We start from the raw sequence: 5,821 nt of genomic DNA on the forward strand, positions 1-5,821 counted from the left end.
GTGTCGCTGCTTCTCTGGATAGGGTCCCACATTCCGCTTGGATCCACCTATTATTATAGAAGCATTTGAGTTAGAATTGTCCTTGCATTGGTGTGTTTATGTATAATTCTATAGAGCAATGGTTTCATATTAACTTTGCCACTTTAATATCTGTGGTGGCTGGACTTGCCATGGACTGAACACATTGCCTATATCTTCCTGACAATTCCAAGACCCATCAATGTCTGGTTCATGTAAAGTATCTTCAACAAAGTATTTCCTGGCTCTTCCTGGAAGACAAGGGATCTCTCTGCTTTGTGTTTCCCTTCACTTTCCAGAGACCTCAACTACACAATCTACAAGGAGCCTTCATAAAGTTCATGGAAAAATTCTATTATCTTTTCATTCTAGTTTTCTACAAATTTTCTGAAGCTCTCTTAGGTCTACCATCTACAAACTGCATTTCTCTAAAAATGTACTTCAGTTGCCACATCAGTAAATAAGAATAAATAATAACAGCAAGGAATTCCTAGAGTTCTTTAAGGGATTAAATAAAATTATATATGTAAGACTTTTTAAACAGGATTAAACACATAGCACTCAATTAATGTTAATCATAATTATTATCATTATTATTATAAATAGCTACTGCTCTGACAGGCCATGTTGTTCTTGCTTCTGATTTCTTACATGCCGTCTAGTTGGTTCCTACTCATAAGGATCTTAGGCACAATAGAACGAAACACTGCCCAGTCCTGTGCCTGCCTCACAATCATTAAGTTTGAGCCCACCGCCATCATGCCAATCCATCTAGTTGGGCGTTTTCCTGTTTTTCACTGATCATCCACTTTATTAAGCATGATATTCTTCTCCAGGCACTGGTCCCTCCTGATAATATATCCACAATATAAGAGGAAGTCTCGGCCCCCCTGGCTTCTAAGGAGCATTCTAGCTGTACTTCTTCCAACACAGATTTGTTTATTCTTCTAGCATTCCTTGGCTGTGAGTACCTCATTTTTGCTTCTCAACCACCTCTGCTTGCCATATACTAGTCATATAATAGCTGCTATCTTTCATTGTTGGAATCCAAGCATAGTGCTGTAGGATAAGCATTGTACTGTTACCTGCAAGATCAGTGGTTCAAATCTACCAGCTGTTCCTTGCTATCAGTCGGAATCGACTCAACTGCACATGACAGCAATAACAACACATTTCATTGTTGTTATTAAAATGTAAATAGATAGAGTAAATTTTTAAGAAGACTATGGACAAGAGAAAAGGCACTAAAGTGAAAATGTATTGACTATAAAGTCTGAAGATTTGGTTTAAATCTTGTCTCTGTCCCTTGCTTAGATATATAACTTTGTGCAAGTCACTTCCCCTTCCTAGAACTCAGTTTCCTCATCTAGAACTAATGACCTCTCACCTACCTTCCTCACAGACTTCATTGTAGAGCTGGAAAAAGAAAACAGATGTGAAACTGCTTTATAAACTGAAACGCACTAATCAGATATGAGATAGTTTTACTATAATTAGAACCATCTGGAAATTTGTTTGGACTTTTAAATTGATAAAATCAGTCAACACCTACTTGACTTACACAAAAAGTGATTGTTATGTTAGGGTATTTTTTTAAGCCCTTAACCCTATACATGTTGCAAGGATCCTTTCTGCACCCCCAACCTGATACCTGATGAGAATTTTCAGGGTTCTTTTCCCAAAAGACTTAGTGACAATGGAGATTTTACAAAGCCCAGGTCAAAACACTACTGAAAAATTTCAGTTTCTGTTTCCCCTAAGAGAGTTTCTAATGTCTCAAGTAATAGATGTGTTATCACATTCAGCTCAATTCACATTGATGTGAATGTCTTAAGGTGTCATGTTACTCTACCCCAGAGATTACTTTAGGATAATGATGGGCTATGAATAAGAAACTCAAATTTTTAATCTACTTTCATAATCTTTTTGCCTAGGTATCACTCCTATCTGGACCTCAATTTTCCCATGTGTAAAATGGAGATAATCCACCCATTTCACATAGTCTCTGCTGTTGTTATTAAGTGCTGTCAAGTTGGTTCCAACTCACAGCGCCCCTACAAAGGATTTTTGAGGAGTGACTGGTAGGTTTGAACCATTGACCTTGTAGTTAGCAGTCCACTGAGTATCACCCCAAAACTTAATGACTTAAATTATCAACAATACATTTCTCACAACTCTGTGTGTGTTTGTTGGGCAGTTCCTCTGCTGATCATGGAAGAACTTCAACTGTGGGTCAAAGTCAAGCTGCACTTGATTGGCATAGCTAGAATCCGGGTCACACAGCCGTCCATACTGAAGGAGCTAGACTGGCCTCTTGACACGGCAGTGGTGGTGTTCCAAGAGCAAAAGCGAAACTGCACGGCTTCATAAGGCATAGTCTCACACAGTGAATTTTTTCACATTCTGCTGGACAAGAAAGGTCAAAATCAAATTATAAAAAGGAGCATGATGGCAAGGATACATCATTTACTGTTGTTGTTGTTGTTAAGTGCCATTGAGTTGATTCCAACCCATAGCAACTCTGTATAGGGTTTCCAAGGAGCGGCTGGTGAGCTTGAACTGCCAACCTTGCAGTTCAAACAGCTTTGCAATCTGGCGCATTAACCCACAGCGCCACTTACTAGGAAGCCATTATTGTCCCAATCTAACACACACCCTGTCCTGCCTCCAGGGTAGTTTACAAGACCAGAAAAACAATATGATTAAAGATTCTTTATAACAAGTATCCAATTTTTGTTCTAATGTTTGAATTTGATGAAATCTACAAAACACTATAAAACTGAGAGTTTAATAAGGTTCCAGGATACACGATCAATAATACAAAGATTGATTGTATTTCTACCTTCTAGCAATGATGAAAAATCAGAAACCGAAGAGTAAAAATTCTACATCCAATATCTCAATGAGATATTGAAAAATCTGTGAAACGTCTACACACTGAAAACTATAAAACCTTGCTGGGTGAAACTGAAGAACACCTAAATAAATGAAAAAATAATACTGTGCTTATATGTTGGAATACATTAATGTGCTTGGTAGATTCAATGCAATTGCAATAAAAAGAACTAGACTACTAAACACAAGGTCAGTGGTTCAAACTCACCAGCACCTCCTAGTAAAACATCAAAACTGTTATAAAGAAATTGACAAACTATTTCTAAAAATTAAATGGAAACATAATTCCCAAGAGTCCTGGTGTGGCCCTATAGGATAAATATTGGACTGCAAGGTTGGTTTGAACCACAAGGTCAGCTGTTCAAACTCACCAGCTGCTCCTCAGAAACCCTATACAGGGTCGCCATCAGTAAGAATCATCTCAAGAGCACTTAACAACAACAACAATAACAAAATAGACCTATAGGAGTACTATTGTGATGCTGTAGAATAAGCACTGGACTACAAGGTTGGCAGTTCAAATCCACCATCTGTTCCTTGGAAACCCTGTACAGGATTGCTATGAGTCGGCACCAACTCGGTAGTACTTAACAACAACATAATATTAGTCAAAACAATTTTTTTCAAAAAATGAAAAGCTAAAGGATTTATACTACATGGTTTCAAGACTTAAAATCTGCATTGGTCAAAAGAGTAGTATACAAATAGACAAATAGATCAATAGAACAGAACATATCTGTGTGTGTGTGTACAGTATATATCCATGTTGTATATGGACAACTCAATTCCAGCTCATTGTGATCCTGTATAACATGGTAGAACTGCCCCATCAGATTTCCCAGAAAGATAGGTAGTGATACGATATAGATTTAAGCATTAGGTATAAAACCAAACCCACTGTTGATTCCAGCTCATAGCAACCCTGTATAGGGTTTTCAAGGTTGTAAATCTTTAGAGCAGCAGAAAACTTCATATTTCTCCCATGAAGCTGCTCATAGGTTTGAATTGCCAATCTCAGCAGTCCAAAGTTTATCCTACAGCCCCAAAGGCTCTTTAGGTATAGCTAAGTTGCTCTCTCTCGCTCATACTTTGGACATATTGTCAGGAGGGACCAGTCACTGGAGAAGGATATCATGTTTGGTAAGGTGGAGGGTCAGAGAAAAACAGGAAGACCCCCAACGAGATGGATTGGCCAAGTGGCAGCATCGATGGACTCAAGCGTGGCAACAATAGTGAGGTTGGCCCAGGATTGGGCAGTGTTTCGTTCTGCTGTGCATAAGGTCGCTATTGGTCGGTACCAACTGGATGGCACCTAACAACAACAAGTTGCTGTTGCTGAGTGCTGTTAAGTCAGTTCCAACTCATAGTGACCCTGTATAGGGTTTTTGAAGCTGTAAATCTCTTTTGGGGCAGAAAGCTTCATCTTTCGTGCTCAGAGATGCTGATGGATTTGAAACACCAATTAACAATCCTGTGATTAACAACCTAATGCCTAACCCCCTATGCTATCAGGACTACCAAGTATAGGTATGTTGTTTTTGATAAGTGTCATTGAGTCAGTTCCAACTCATAGTGAGCCTGTATAGAATATCCAAGGAGTAGCTAGTGGGTTTGAAACTCAATCTGTGGTTAGCAGTCTAGTGCTTATCCTACAGCACCACAGTAGGACTCCATTATAGGTATGTTGTTAAGTGCCATGGAATCTATCCTGACTCATAGAGACCCTGTATTAGTGTTTCCAAGTAGCAGCTGGTGGATTTGAACTGCTAACCTTGCAGTTCACAGTCCAGTGCTGAGGTAGATATAAAATTGATTTTCAACAAAAGTGCAGACCATTCCATCAAGAAGTCTGTTAAACAAATGATGCTTTAACACTTGGATACCTGTATGTCAAAAAATGAACGTCAATCCGTATTTTGTACCGTAGACAAGAAATAATCCAAAATGGCTTATAGATCTAAATGTCAAACCCAAAATAATAAACTGTCTATGAGAAACCCTTTGTAACCTTGGATTAGGAGAGTTCATAGATTCAAAATCCTAAGCATGATCTAGGAAAGAACAAAGTATACTGTAGGTGACACTATGCTGTTGAAGTAATTACCACATGGTCCTGGGAGTCCTGGGGAGAAAGCAAAGACTTTAATGAAAATTCCTATGTCAAACCTTTATAAGTCTCTGAAGAAAACTAGATTCATGTGGGTTTTCTTGTTACTCCACACAGGTACATAGGCCATATCTGTAAAAAAAAAAAAAAAAAAAAAAAGGCAGTTCCTTTTTGTAGGTCCAAATCCAGACTTGGTTTTTTTGTTTTTGTTTTTGTTTTTTTAATTATTTTTAACATTTATTTATTATTTAATTTTTTAACCACACAACCATTAGAGTTCTTTCTCTGCATTTTGAGAATTGAAGAACTTTTGTTCAGGCTTTGAAAACTTCCTCTTACTTCCAATATTCCTGTCCCACTATTTTTGTATAACTAGCTAACCACAACAAGATCTTTTCAGATCTCAGTTTATAATGAAGGTACTGGGACTTGGTTTCTATGAGCCCTTCCATCTCTGATCCTATGAAGATTGATTCTGTAAGACCTAGCAGTAGAATATCATGAATACGAACCAATGCTCTAATCAAAGAAATAACTCTACAATTCAGTAAATATACACACAGTGGATTTCTTCCCTCTACTTCCAGGTTTTTCTAATAATAAGGGTGACTACTGCTCAGTGCCAGTGACTCTTGGCCACCTCTGTATTTATATTCCAATTTAATTACAGCTACCCTAGAATATCTAGGTTGTATCATCTGCATATCGCAGGTTGTTAATGAGTCTTCCTCCAATCCTGACGCCACATTTTTCTTCACAGAACCCAGCTTCTCATATTATTTGCTCAGCATACAGGTTGAA

This window comes from Chrysochloris asiatica, unplaced genomic scaffold (genome assembly GCF_000296735.1).
Source record: "Chrysochloris asiatica unplaced genomic scaffold, ChrAsi1.0 scaffold00026, whole genome shotgun sequence".
Taxonomy (NCBI): domain Eukaryota; kingdom Metazoa; phylum Chordata; class Mammalia; order Afrosoricida; family Chrysochloridae; genus Chrysochloris; species Chrysochloris asiatica.